This window comes from Arvicanthis niloticus, chromosome 7 (genome assembly GCF_011762505.2).
Source record: "Arvicanthis niloticus isolate mArvNil1 chromosome 7, mArvNil1.pat.X, whole genome shotgun sequence".
Taxonomy (NCBI): Eukaryota; Metazoa; Chordata; class Mammalia; order Rodentia; family Muridae; genus Arvicanthis; species Arvicanthis niloticus.
The window spans coordinates 72,325,829-72,341,198 of record NC_047664.1 but is presented as its reverse complement, the minus strand read 5'-3'; positions in this window follow the sequence as shown (position 1 = coordinate 72,341,198).

The following is a 15,370-nucleotide window of genomic DNA, read 5'->3' as shown; positions in this document are numbered from 1 at the left end:
GGCAGGTTCAGGCTGGTAGTGAATGGTTGTTAAAGGCTGTACTGTGAGGTGTAGACTGTATATGCCACATTATCTAGTACCAGCACCTCTGATCCATCCTGTGTTGCTGTGTTACTGATGTGAAGTCTTTTATATTCCATCAGAAAAGTCACCTTTAAGATTGTTGTTTGGAGCTTGGGTCACATCAAGTGGAGTAAAGAAATGCCACATACAATGTGTGAGTTTTAAGTAACTTACCACATTTTGAAAGTTGATTTATACATACATTTACTTATTTTAATATAGCCCTCTGTTATACACATACCGATACATTAATTTGCCAAGATATACATGACAAATACATTTGTGTAATAGATGTGTCACACAGTGTGAGACATACTCTGTGAGAGCAAAGTGAAACTGAAAACAGAAGCTGAGGCCTTACAGAGCAGAGCAGTAGATGTCATTTTTTTGCCCAGGATTGTCTTCCTATCTTTTTGATTATTTTCTTTTTACTCTATTATCATCATCCTCCTCCTCCTCATTATTATTATTATCATCCTATTATCTGTCACCTATATCTCTACTTTTATGTCCAGCACTATTTAAATCTAATCTGATTAAATATGCATATGCTGTGGCACTACTAAACTACAATAGAAGCTACATCAATACTGAGTAGCTTTTAAACATTTTTTCTTGCTACAATAGAGGATAGATAGATGACAAACTTACATTGATATATTCAGAAGATAAAAATAAGAAAACATAGGTAATAATATATCAGGTATGCTAAAGGGATGCTTTTTAATGTTTTTTTTTTTTAATCAGGTTAAGATAGACTTACAGTTATGACAATTTCAAACTCCCTATTTGGCATCATTCCTCTTCTAAATGTTCAGTTACTAGTCTTATGAACTACATCATTAACTTGACCTCAAATTCCAACTTTCTATATTGTCTGTCTATCTATCTTCCGTGAATTTGAGCTTCCCAGTGTTATGACTGTGTTCACAGAGGACTCATACTATTAAATGGATTCACCTGATGTTCTGAAAATGGTGGTGATATTCACAGGGCAGCCTGCGAAATCTCCATCATCTGTTCTCTAGTTTGTGGTACTAGGAGAATTTCTGCACTTCTTGGAACTGTAAATCATTCCAGGGTACTGACCAAGCCTCAGTAGCTACCCAGTGACTGAGATTCTTCCTATATTGTGCCCATTTCAAAAATGTTACTCACAAGTTAATCACTTTTAAGAAACTGCTCACTTCCATATATAAGTAAGGATTAGTTTCCAAAGTAATACATTTAAAATGCAAGTACATTTGAACTGTGCTTTTATCAGTTTTTATAATGTGACAACATGAGACACATTTGATAATCCTAAGAATTGGAAGCATGCTTGGGGAGGCTGTGCTAAAGAAAGTCCACTGACTCTGTCTTTGGACCAACACCGTAAATCAAAGCAGGATGAATGGCTGGCATCTCTGCCTCCATTTTGTATTAGTCTCCTTTACTTCCAGTCGCCTGCTTACATCAGCATGTCTGCACTTTAATCATTCAAGAACTGTCTACCCTATTTCATTTCTCCAAGGCTAAGAAACAGGCAATTTGTCCTAAACCTCCAGCAACCTTGGATTCCAATAACAACACCTCACGGTACAGACCTTTACCTGTCAGGTAGGAACAGATCTGCTGAGCTTCACTCTGGAGGAGGAGTAATCATCCCTGAGATATCTGCAGAACCAGGAAATGGACTATGCATATCTCCTGCTCTGGGTCCCATTATTTCTTTGTTTAAAGATAACCCTCATGTGAGTACCCCTAAAATAGACTTGGAAGACCCCCTTATGTGTTCCCTTTTTCATTTTGGCTTCACTAAGTAATTATGCTCATTCTTGTTCCCACCATGATTTACTTCTATAATTGGCACATTGGGACTGGAGGCTGAGCCTAGTTTATTAGAGCTGCCAGAGCCCTGGCTTTCACCCTAAATTATCCCGTAGAAATTTGTTCTGTTGAAAAAAAAATTTTTAAGTTACAAGATTATAACCAATAAGGAAAAAAGACAGCTAATATACTAAACAGCACTCTTAAGGTGTGCGTGCGTGTGTGCGTGTGTGCGTGCGTGCGTGCGTGCGTGCGTGTGTAGGCTGTGAATCCACCCTGGATGTCTTCCTCCATTATTGTTCACTGTTTTTTTTTTTTTTTTATTTTTTTTCAGTAGGATCTCTTGCTGAACCTGATGCTGAGCTGGCTTTCCAGCAAGCCCCAGGTACCTTGGCTCTGCCTTTTCAGTGTGTAGATCACAGGTACCACCATATCTACATTTTTTATGTGGGTGCTGGGCATCCAGCTCAAGGCCTCACAAATGCTGGGCAGTGTCTACTAAGCTATCTTCTCAGCCACCAAAGTACACAACTCTCATAATAATGAATGCATTACTCTTATTTAAAAAAACACCCCACTGGACATGTCTATGACAATTCTAAGAATACTGTACTAATCCCAGGTCAGTAACTCCGCATTACAATTCTGGGTAAATAAAGTGGTTTCTGAAACAAGTATCAGGGTGTTTCATACACAATTATTCATTGCAGCCAAGATGTGGAAACTAAATGACCATTAAAGCATGAGCGGGTAAAGAAAATAATGTATATAGAAGCCAAAATGTAGTCTGTACCTTTGTTATTACTATAAACTTTGCTGTAAGTATTAGCATATGAAATTACACAAGAAAAAATGATCAATGAATCTTAGATGGGAAAAGTTATTCTGTATTTGCCAAGGATAATATATTCAGAAAGCACAAAGAATTGATAAACTACAAGCATTAACAACTCTAAGATAGGATCACACCATAAAGCTATAAAATTAGTCATCAAATAGGAGATATGGATGCAATTATTTATAAAATGAATAAAAATGAATAAGCTAATAAGACATAAACTTATATCTAATTTATGTGTGAGTAATGAACTTAGTTGTTAGATGAGAAGACAATGTCACATAAAGTTTAGTCTTCCCTGAGCTGATTCATAACATTAAAGCATTACACAACAATATTACTAATTATTTTCTTGGAGTTTGGCAAGTTAATTTTAAGATTTATTTGAAGAAACAACAAATAATTGGGAAACACAAAAGGCCAAATATGCAGTCCCTATCAGTTATTAAAATCTTTTCTGAGTTTCTATTTGTAAATCAGTTTCCCACTGCACAAACACATAATGAGATCAACAGAGCAGAATTCATATGTAGACTTTATTGCAAGTCAAAATGTTGTCTCTGTGGGGGCAGTATTTAAATGGAAAAGGTGGAATTGTTTAATAAATTCTTATTTGGTGAGTGAACCACAAGGATAATAGATTAACTCCTGTTCATTTTTCATGATGCTTTTGATGAAGCTGCGGAAATGCAGGTGTTGGCATATGTTGCTTCTTGAAAATACAAAACATTAAATATCTCAAGAGTGTTTGACAATATCCTACATCTGCTTTTGACCCAGCCATTTTATTTCTAAAAATCTATCACGTTCATTGGGACATATACATAAAACCATGCGTACAGTCCTATTTCTGCCAACACATTTCTAAAGGCATATGATGTAAACAGACACATTTGTCTCTGAAACTATTCACTTAGGAGTGTCTTGGTATGAAGACTTGTCTGTCTTGCTGGCCTGTGCTCGTGCCTGCTGGGCCACTGTAGCTAAATTGGATCCCTTATGGAAAATCCATGACACTGTCTTACAATGGTTTGTGAATAATTCCTGTGAGTGCCAAAACAACAGCACTCCTTTCCAACAAGACCTTGTTCCCTGCTGCTTTAAATATGGCCCTTGTCATGCACTAAGTACTTTTGTCTGGAGGTTGACATGTTGATTATACAGTTAATTTGGAAGAACAATTAATATCCAGGAAAATGTGGACTTCTAATAGTGTTGGGCTAACTAGTTAAGCACAGGAGAATAGATAAAACTGACTCTGCTGTCTAGCAATACTCCTAGGTCAGTAATTTTGAGATTTTAATTTTTACTTAAAGCAAATGAGTTAAATAGATGAAATGAGAATATCAGTATAAACAACTGGCTACCTATGAATGCCCAAGATAGAAAGGGAAGAAGTGGCAACTTGTAGACAAAAGAAGCCTAAGTATAGAATACAGTACTGGGACTCAGTTGTCACCAAAAAAGGCACAGCTTGACTGAGTTGGGCAATTCAGAACTTGGAATCACAAGTAGACATGGCCTTCAAACTTCAGATGAAGGAGTCACCAACAGACATAGGTGCCTCTGGTAGCCTCAGGACTCAAACAATAAACTCAAAGCCATGAATTTGCTATAGTCCCTTAACTCACAGGCTAACCATCTCAAATCAGTTAAAAAAGTTAAAGAAGGATTGGGTCTAAGCCTTGTATTCCTAAATGTGTTATACAGGCACAATGCCCATGACAGTATCAATATTCATCTCACTTTTATATCAATAAGAAGCTCATACCAATGAAAACCTTAAATTTGAAATCAAAGTAAATTTTGTACTATTTAAGAAATTATAACTTCATCTTGATAATAATTATACAGATTTCTACCAATAAGTTATGGCTATGCAATAAATCCGAGCTGATCCTCCTTGTTCCAACAAAACCACTACTTTTCCCTAGAAAGACAGCCCAATATTAACCACCTTAGTCCCCAAGCCCAGGGAATAGGGGCACTGACTCTTCATTAACTTCTTCAAGCTGATTACGGGCATTGAGATATTAGAAGAGGGGTGGGGGTAAGAGTAAATTGATAAGCCTCTGACGCTGTGTCTTCACTGCATCTAGATGGAATTCCAGGACATCAGAGGTCTGAGCAGGTCTGCTCAGTTTGCTTGATGGATGAGTAGATACACGAAGGCTGTGTATTCTGCAATATACAATTCTCAAAACAAGTTTTAGTATCAAGATAAGTTTTTTTAAGAGGGCTGACATTTTATTAAAGATGTTGGTTCTAACAACTTTTCTCTTTTTTTTCCCTTTTTAAAAAATTGGTTATAATATTTACATTTCAAATTTTATTTTCCCTTACCCCATTTCCCCCACCACCCAGGAACCCTTTATCTCATCCCCACTCCTTGTGCTTCTATGGGGGTGTGATTTTCCTGTTTTTATGATGCTGTTTCCATTAACATAAACTGCCTTGTAAATTTCTAAATCCTTCCCTCAAGACTCATATGTGAGGATTAGAAAACTCAAATTTTTGTTTTAAAGCATTTTTAAAAATCACCACATTTATCAATTAAACTTCTGTATATAAAATCTAATTAAAAATTAAATATTTGGTGGGAGAAGGTTTCTTTTAATATTATTAAAGTTAATAAATGTAGGAAATGAAGAACCAAAAGGCAGTGCTGCCCAATTTGGAAAGCATATCCAGTCAATGGCTATTTCTGACTATTAATCTAACAAAGCAAAACATGTTTATTGAGAGAATAGAAACAGATCTATGGCCTGCCCACCTCAGACCCCTTAAAACTGATCTAAACCTACCAATTTATTGGTAATGAGGAGGCATAGAAAGTCTTTAATATGTAAAAACAATTATGACTGGAAAACTCTTGACCAATTCCAGATTCCTGTACACATAAATGACAGAGAAAACCAAGGGAAGGTAGAGGAGCCCCTGCTTCTGGAATGACGACTGAGACTTTATTTATAAACACCTAAGTTGTAAGCTGTAGCTCATTCCCTGACTTGCTTATAACTTATTTAACCTATTCAAACTATTCTACATCTTCCTCATGGTTAGTTACCTGTCCTTCAGTCACACCTTCCTCCAGTGTCTCAGCATTCTCCTCGGAAACCCTCCCATGTTTCTTTATTCTCTCACTATTTCCCAGAATCTTCTTTCTTCCATTAACTGAGAGAAAAGAGGTATAGCAAAGTTATAGTATGTGGACTTCTAAAATTAAGTGCACTATGCAGAGTCCACTACAAAATAATTTGCTGTGCAGACTGACAGCAAGAGTTCAAAAAACAAACATGGATTCATTGCTAGAAACATAAAAGATGGACTTATCTACACAGGAATTTGTTGATTTATTTTCTTATCACTTTTGGTTGTATATGAGTATCTCATATTTTAAAAATTCCCTTAGTTCCTGGTTTAAATGCTCAAGCAACATAGATTTAAACTAAAAATGATACTTTCTTCACAATATTCTTTCAACTGGAAACTTTTCCCAGTTTTGTAATTGATTTTTGAATAGTTCTTGTTACTCTACATAAAATACAGATATGTTTTTATATTAATACATTTCAGCCACTATCTGTGGATACTGCTGTATGATAATGAATTTCAGGTAATAATCTTCCCACTTACACTGTTACTGTTAGGGGATTATTAGACTCACAAACTGCTTTCAGGTTTTGTGTAAAAATTTTTTCTGGAAATAAATGAATTTAGTTTCTTGATATTTACATTGATAGCTTCATCCTGTTCAAGATTGTTCATCCTGATCTTCTTGCTATAGGTTTTTCTTCAAATTTGGCAGTTCTTGGTTGTCTTTTCACAATGAATAATACAAGCAAGATTAGCTCTATACATGGTGTTTGCTAACTGGCAGAATTCATTAAAAAAAAAATAAGGACATGGATTTTTCTTTAGTGGTTGTATTGGAACAGTTTTGCTTTGGATGTGTCTTAGAGTTTCTGTAGCTGTGAAGAGATACCGTGACCATAGCAACTCTTATAAAAGAAAGCATATAATTAGTGTAAAAAATAATCTTGTTCTTTACAGCCTCTGCTTCGGGAATGACCACTCAGAGACTTTGTTTATTAATAAACACCTAAGTCATTAAGCTATGGCTCATTCCCTGAGTAGCTCATAACTTATTTAACTGGCTTCATAAAACAAATTAGGTAGTATTTCTTCTGTTTATAATTTGTGGAATAGTTTGAGAAGTATTGGTATTAGGTCTTCTTTGTAGGTCTGATAGATTTCTGTACTATAACCAACTAGGCCTGTTTTTTGGGGGGGCATAGGGGGCTTTTAAAGAATGCTTTTATTTTTTTAGGGCTTTTGGCATTGTTTAGTTTATCCAGTCTCTATTTTGGTACCTATATCTGTCTAGAAAATCATCCATTTCATCTAGATTTTCCAGTTCTGTTAAGTATAGGCCTTTGTAGTAGGGTCTGATGATTTTTTAAATTTCCTCAGTTTCTGTTGCTATGTCTTCCTTTTCATTTCTGATTCTGCTAATTTGGATACTGTCTCTGTACCTTTAGTTAGTTTGACTAAGGGTTTATCTATATTGTTGATTTTTCAAAGAACCAGCTCTTAGTTTTGTTGATTTTTTTGCATAGTTCTCTCTCTTTCTAATTGGTTGGTTTAAGCTCCAAGTTTGATTATTTTCTGCCATCTACTCCTTTGAGTGTGTTTGCTTCTTTTTGTTCTAGAGCTTTCAGATATGCTTTTAAGCTGCAAATGTATTATGTTTTTGTGATTCTCTTATTTTGGGTTTGTTGTGAGATGATTAATTTCTTGGTTTTTCTTAGGTGTAGTTTTCCTCCTTGTGTTCGAGTTTTCCTTCTATTATCCTCCGATGAGCTGGATTAGTAGAAAGATATTTTTTAATTGGTTTTCTCATCTTGGTTTCTCCACTTATGGTAATTGATAGTTTTGTTGGGTGTAGTAGCCTGGGCTGGTATTTTTGTTCTCTTAAAGTCTCTATGACATCTGTCCAAGATCATCTGGCTTTTAGAGTCTCTGTCGTGAATTCTGTTGTAATTCTGGTAGATCTGCATTTATATTTTACTTGGCCTTTTCTCTTACTGCTTTCATTCTTTCTTTATTATTTACTATTTTGATTACTATGTGATGGGAAGAATTTCTTTTCTGATCCAATCTATTTGGTGTTCTATAGGCTTCCTGCACTTTTATGGCCATCTCTTTAGGTTAGGGAAGTTTTCTTCTATGATGTTGATGTTTCCTGGCCCTTTGAATTGGAAATCTTCATTCTTTTTTATTCCTATTATTCTTATGTTTGGTATTTCCATTGTGTCTTGAACTTTCTGGATTGTTTGGGTTAGGAACTTTTTGCACTTTATATTTTCTTTGACTGTTGTGTCAGTATCTTCTATGGTATCTTCTATGTCTGAGATTCTTTCTTCTATTTCTTGTTTTCTGTTGGCTATGCTTGCATCTGTAACTCCTGATCACTTTCCTAGGTTTTCTATCTCCAGGGTTTCCTCCCTATGTGATTTCTTTATTGTTTCTATTTCCATTTTTAGATCCTGGACATTTTTGTTTAATTACTTCATCCACTTCTTTATGAGACTTACGTGTTTCTTCTTTAAGGGCTTCTACCTATTTACTTTTGTTCTTCTGTATTTCTTTAAGGGAGTTATTTATGTCCTCCTCAAGGTCCTCAATTATCTTCATGAGATGGAATTTTAGTTCAGAATCTTGCTTTTGAGGTATGTTAGGGTATCCAGGGCTTGCTGTGGTGGGAGTACTGGATTCTGATGATGGCAAGTGGCATTGGTTTCTGTTGCTTATGTTATTGTGCTTGCCTCTCACCATCTGGTTGTTTCTCGTGTTAACTGGACTTGCTGTCTCTGAGTGGAGCCTGTCCCTCCTGTGAGCCTGGTTAGGATGGACCTCTTTGAATCAGGCAGTCTCTAGGTGTGGGGAGGGGCCTCAAGCTCCAGCTCTGCCCCTGGAAGAGTGGCAGGCTGGAAGGAATATGGGTCTCCAATGAGGTAGATAGGTCCTGCCTCTGGTGGGCCCTGTTGGGGTCCCAGTTAGGCCAGGTGGGGGGTGTCACACATGTGAGCCTGGTTGTGACAGACCTCCTGGGAATCAAGCTGTCTTTGGGTGATGATGAATACTTACTTTTTATGTAAAATATTATCAATGAACAAATTTAAAATGAAACACAATTCCCAACCATATGAAAGAATGTGCTAACATTTACTATCTCCTCATGATGGCAATTAAAACTGCTTCCTCCTTTGTTATTGTTATTGTAAATAAGGCCACATGGGAAAACACACATAATTGTTTATCTGTGTCTCAGATTATATTCTTGTGATTATGGTTGAGTAGTAAAATTTTTAATCAAATGCAAGGAAAATATTTAAAGGGAATATAATTTCCCTTCAACTATATATAGCAGCTGTCTAGTAGAGGACCATGACCACCAATGATTCTATATAGCTTATAGTAGTAGTAAAACTTTCTTGTGGTTTGAATGTGGAATATAATTCTCCATAGGCTCTTTAATTTAAACACCTGACTTTAGCTTGTGGCATTGCTTAGAAATGTTGGAGAAACTCCAAGATGGGAAGACTTGATGGAGAAAGTGAGTCACTAGGTACCACCCTTGAGATTTTACAGTGTGACTTCACTTCCTATTCACTTTCTGCTTCTTGAGTGACACTGCAATGTGACTAACAAGCTTCTTGTTCCTGTCACTAAGATTTTCTGCCTGCTACGTTAGTTACTTTTCTGTTTCTATAATGAAATTTTATAATAAAAGCAGTGATAGAAGGAAGAAATTATGGTTCCTGAAGGATAAAAGTGCATCATAATGGCAAAGCATTGCAGCAAGCTGTAGGCATGGCATCAGGAACAGGTAGGAAGCCAAGAGTCTATATCTTCAAATGTAAACCCGAAGCAGTGTATAGCAACTGGTGTATAGCAAGACTGTAAATTCCCAACACCTTTCCCTGGTTACAGACTTCCTCCAACAGGCCACACCTTCTAAACATGCTCAAACAGCACTACCAATTAGGAGCCAGTCTTCTAATACCTGAGCTTATGAGGCACATTATCACTCAAACTCCTTTATTTTGTATGGAAAATAATCCTGCTTTTCTTAATGTACTTTTGTTAGGATAGTTATCACAGGAACAGAAACATGACTAAATCACAATCTTAAAATGTGTTAAATATCTATGTCTTACATTGCATTGCTTACTTTTCCCTTCTTTATAGATAAGGTTGAAACCGTGTGTGTGTATGTGTATGAAATATAGAGGGAGAGGGAGGGAGGGATACACACAGGGGGCAGGGAGGAGAGAAGGATGGGGAAAGAAAGGAGGGATGGAAGGAGGGAGGGAGGGAGGGAGAGAGAGAGAGAGAGAGAGAGAGAGAGAGAGAGAGAGAGAGAGAGAGAGAGATTGCTTATGAAATCTAGGACTGTATGAACTAAGCAAGTATTCTCTCAATTTGCTAAAAATCAGGCCCCTTTACATTTTATTTTGAGAACTCCTCTCCCTAGATTATACTCAAAGTTGTGATCTTTCTCCACAGAAGTTAGTAGCCGGTATTACATGCATAACTTTCATGAATTACACATTTAAATCCCTTGGTGATTTCTTGCAATTTTAATATTTATTTTAGAATTCTGCAACACAGATTTTCCCTGTTAAAATATTTATACAAACCAATAGTTTTAGAAATGTTATAGTACATAACTACAGTATGACTGAGAGATCCATATTTTTTGAGTTTTCTGATCATATATCATTATATTCTCAGAATTTTTAAAGTAAAACAAACAGTAGAAGCATAAACAAATTAAGAAATGTAATAGTCAGATATTCAGCAAAGAAAAATGGTTGGAGGTCAGTTTCAAATAATACATAGTACTACAGTATTGTTTACAGCATCTGCTGAGGAATTGTAACTCTATCACAATACAGTGATTGAGTATCAGGTGATTCTGAACAGCAAAGGATGGCAAAAATCAGTTCCTGATGATATTAATTCCTTTTTGTTTTTTTCCAAGATAAGTAAATAAAGAATAACAGAAAGTCAGTTTTTGGTTTTCTCTCAGTTATTGAAAATAACCACAAGCATGACAGTTCCTCACAGTGATGCTGTCAGTATTTATTAGTGTTGTCAGAATGGTCTAAAATCTTGAAAATAGAAGGAGACATATATGAGAGATTCTTATCACATCATCACAATAGGCAAAAGTTTATGAAATTCATATTCAAGTCACATACAATTGCAAAAATTAATGCCTCTTGAAATAGCAGGTGGTTGCTTGTTTCTATAGCAATAAAAACAGTCCTCAAAGGCTTTAAAAGTCATTCTCTCTTTTTGGCAAGAATAATGTTTTTACCAAAAACTATAATTGTAAAAACAATATAAGAATCACATGAAAGATAATTTTTAACAAAACCATTATTTTTGTGAGGCACAGATTCTGTTAATTTGCATCGTATTTTCCTAATCTGAATTGACATATGTTTATATTCATCATAGAATATTATGGTCAGCTCAAACCAAGTAGGAACATTAATAAATTTTTTAATGAAATTTGAACTGCCTGTCCAAAAATGTAAAAGATAAAATAATTAACAAATTTAGGCATGATTATTTCACCCATTAATCTGGATTCCTATTGAATAAATTTTTTTTCATGAGATGTAAACAAATGTCTATTGACCTCAGAGAGGGCACCAATGACAAATCAAAGAGTTGTTCTACCCACACCTATCTTTATGAACCAATGAGTTTATTGGTGTTACTTACTGAAGTATGAGGGTCTGACAAGCAAGTGCATCATTACAAAGCTCACCCAGTATAGGTAATGACACGTGAGAGCTGAATTCCTGGAATCCAGTTTGAAAGCAGATCGGTAGAAGACAGTTTATTCTTTCCCAGCAATGGCTTACTATTTATATGACCTTGTAAATAGGTTATTGAGATTGATGACTTTTTGAGCCTTATAACTTTCATTAGCTTCCCAAGTCTTATTGACCATCCTCTTTCTGATAAAGAATGTTTCAATTCAAAGGAAATAGCTATATAATGTCAATAAAATAAATGTTTGAATATCAGCATTTGACTCCTCTAATAAGTACACACACACACACACACACACACACACACACACAGGTACACATGCACACATTCACACATTCTCTCATGCTTATGTTATAAATTATAATTCTTAGTTGTAGGCTTTGAGTCTTGTCTGCATTTATTCTTTTAAGTTATTCTTTATATATGAGCATTTTGTTGAGTTCTTTCTAGAGGGAGAAACATAATCTAGACTAGCCTTTAAGAATGTTCCTTAGTGCAGAAATACCTGAAGGACTTTACAAGACAATTGTGAAGATGATGCAAGAAATCTTTTTTTTTTTTTTTTGTGGCAGAAACACATATATGTATGTATATATAGAGAGATGCACCAACATAGTACTTCCATTTTTATTAAAAAGCAATACAATCAATTTTAGAATAATGAAAAAGGATTTCATTGATACATTTCATCTATGGATTGAGCTCAAACTGAAGAAAGCAGATCTCTATATATGTTTTCCTGTTACTCAAGATGACAAGTTTCCTTTTTACTTAAGCTGATTCAGGTGGTTTTTCTCATCTGTGTCAGATAGTAATGCCCTGATACACTGTGGGGACACTGACCAGAAAGCTTCTGTGAGAAGAGGAAAAATGCTCATGCCTCTCTCTGTAGAAGCTCCATCAAGTGTTAGTAAAGTCCAGATAGAGTCATTTGAGTGAAGACTTTGAAGTAAGATACTAATTAATACTTGGAGTTTTCTGATTTGGCATATTTCGAGTCTGGAAGTCATTACTCTATATGAACAAGTTAAAAAATGAATAAAGTGAAAATGGGTGATTGCTTTAGTTCAACCAGAAACTGATCCCCTAGGGATTACTATTGGTTCCCCACATATGGAGTGAAAGGCCAATTTAGGACATTGGTTATTTTCCTGCTACTATGAGAAAATATCCTGACAAAAAGCAGCTTGAGAGAGAAAATGGTTATTTTGCCTTATGCCTTCTGAGGTGATGTAGTTTATCATGAGAGAGAATGCATAGTATTATCTCTGTGAGCAGGGCTAGTCATATTTCATCCACAAACAAAAAAGCAGCTGCAGAAAGAACAGGAACTACGGTAAAGCTATACAGTCTCTCAAAGCCCACCTTCAATGAAGGTTCAACCTTCTAAAGTTTTCATACCCTCACTAAATACAACCACTAAGTGGAGCCCACGTGTTTAAATGCATAAGCCTGTAGGACACATTCAGTTTTTAAACCACAAAATATAGAGGGTCACAAATTTTATGACAGAAACTCAAACTGTAATTGACAAATTACTGAAGGATCAGGTCTGAAATTTTAAGTTTCAAGAGACCCCAGATTGCTGAGGGCATCAGTTTTTTTTCCTCCAAAATGAATATCTGATTCATAAGTAAAGTGATATCAACACTTTCATAACCCAAGAAAGAGAACTAGGGAAAGAGTCACTAGAAAGTATTATCAGATCATCAAATCCTTATCAACAAAGCTTTACACAATAAGAAGAGTCTGCTGGGGTTTAACCCAGAGTCCAATTAGAGCAGGATGTGGCCATCTGCAGGTGTAGAGAGACAGAGATAAGAATTGTATTAGTCTTCCCAGAAGTTACTTAAGAACATGGGCTAAAATATGTAAAACATTGAAAAACATAACCCACTGACTAGAATTATGAATTATGTAAAATTATCTTCAAAAAATAAAGAAAACATGAAGGATTTCTTAGAAAAATAAAAGTTGTGGAAATTCTTTCTGAAAGAACTGCTTTGTAGGAAATGTCAATAGTTCTTCAGATGTAAAGGAAATGATAGGCATCAGAGCATCACTTCTCCCCAAAAGAGGAAAACGGCTTCAGAAGGATAAAAGAAGTAAATTATTTCTTCTTCTTCTTCTTCTTCTTCTTCTTCTTCTTCTTCTTCTTCTTCTTCTTCTTCTTCTTCTTCTTCTTCTTCTTCTTCTTCTTCTTCTTCTTCATTTATTTTTTTTTACAAAATGTATTAAACAGATGCTAAAGTGTTTAGAGATACCAATGGACTCACTGGATTTTGTATACATGAAATGGCGAGTCAGTTAAGAACCCTTAGTTTCTTTGCAGTACTCATACAAATAATATACTTAGAAATGACTAGAAAATATAACTGTCCTTTGATTTGGTAATGACATCATCAAATACATGAACCATGAAAGAAACAATTGATAAATTGGTTTACACTAGAATTAAAAACTACTTCTCCTTTAAAAGAATGAAAAGATAAGACACAGACAAGAGAATAGAAAGACAGAGTATAATATATAAAATAAAACTGAATAATATAAAAACAGATATCCAAATATAAGAACTGACAAAACATTTAAACAATGATTTTGACCATTTTTAATGGTCATTTTTAGTGGTAATTTTTCCATTGAAATTCTCATATACAGTTTTAATCATCTTATAGCATGCTTATTTATCATGTATTTCCTTATTGGATACAATTAAAAATAAAGAAAAATGAGCTTGATAGACAGCTCAGTGTTTCAGAGTGCTTATTGCTATTGTAGAAGACCAAGTTTGGTACCCACCACGAGGTACTTAGGGTGCCTCGTAACTAAATGTAACTCTAATTGCAAGGGGATCAAATGTTTGGTGTTTGTTCATCACCAAAGGAAGTCAGAACAGAAACTTGTACAGGGTAGGAACTTGGAGGCAGGAGCTGATGCAGAGGCCATGGAGGAATAATGCTTGCTGGATTGCTTTCTCTGACTTGCTCAGCTTACTTTCTTACAGAACCCAGGACTATCAATCCAGGAATGGAACCACCCACAATGGGCCCTCCCACTCTTGATCACTAATTGAGAAAATGCTCTTACAGTTGGATCTCATGGAGGCATTTCCTCAAGGGAGGCTTCTTTCTCTGTGATAACTCAAGCCTGTGTCAGTACAATCATTGACTTTGTGATACATACCTGAAATCATAGCAGTTGGGGAGCTGAGGCAGGAGGATATGGAGATTGAGGATAGCTTACACTCCTTATTGAAACACTAACACAAAGAGTAAAATTAAAAATGCTAAAATGAATAAGTACTTGACTTGTGCTGGTGTAAACTCACCAGTAAATGTTTAGTGATTTCGGAAAGTTTTGTGGTTTCTTATGAAAACAAACATATTCTTGCTTTACAGTCCAGGACTCACATTCTTTGACATTTATTTAAAACAACTGAAAACAAAACCTTCATACAAATGTTTGTAAAAGCTCCATTCATAAATTCTGAAACATGGAAACAAGCAAATTAGTAGGTAATATCCAAAGAGTACTACAAGCACCTTGTAACTGTCCCTTGAGTCTTATTTATATTCTCCCTCCAAATCATGTGTTTTCTCACAGGTCTTGCCGGATCAAAACATCTTATGAGTCTGCTTCAGCAAAACACCACACGTGTCTGCATCATATTACAACCAGAAACTTCCATTTCACAGTACTCTGTTGGGCCTTGGATGAGGTAACTCCATTTAACCTGCCACCTTCAGTCATGTAACACACAGGTAGAGGGCGTGATTAACAAGTCTCCACTGCCAGAGATTT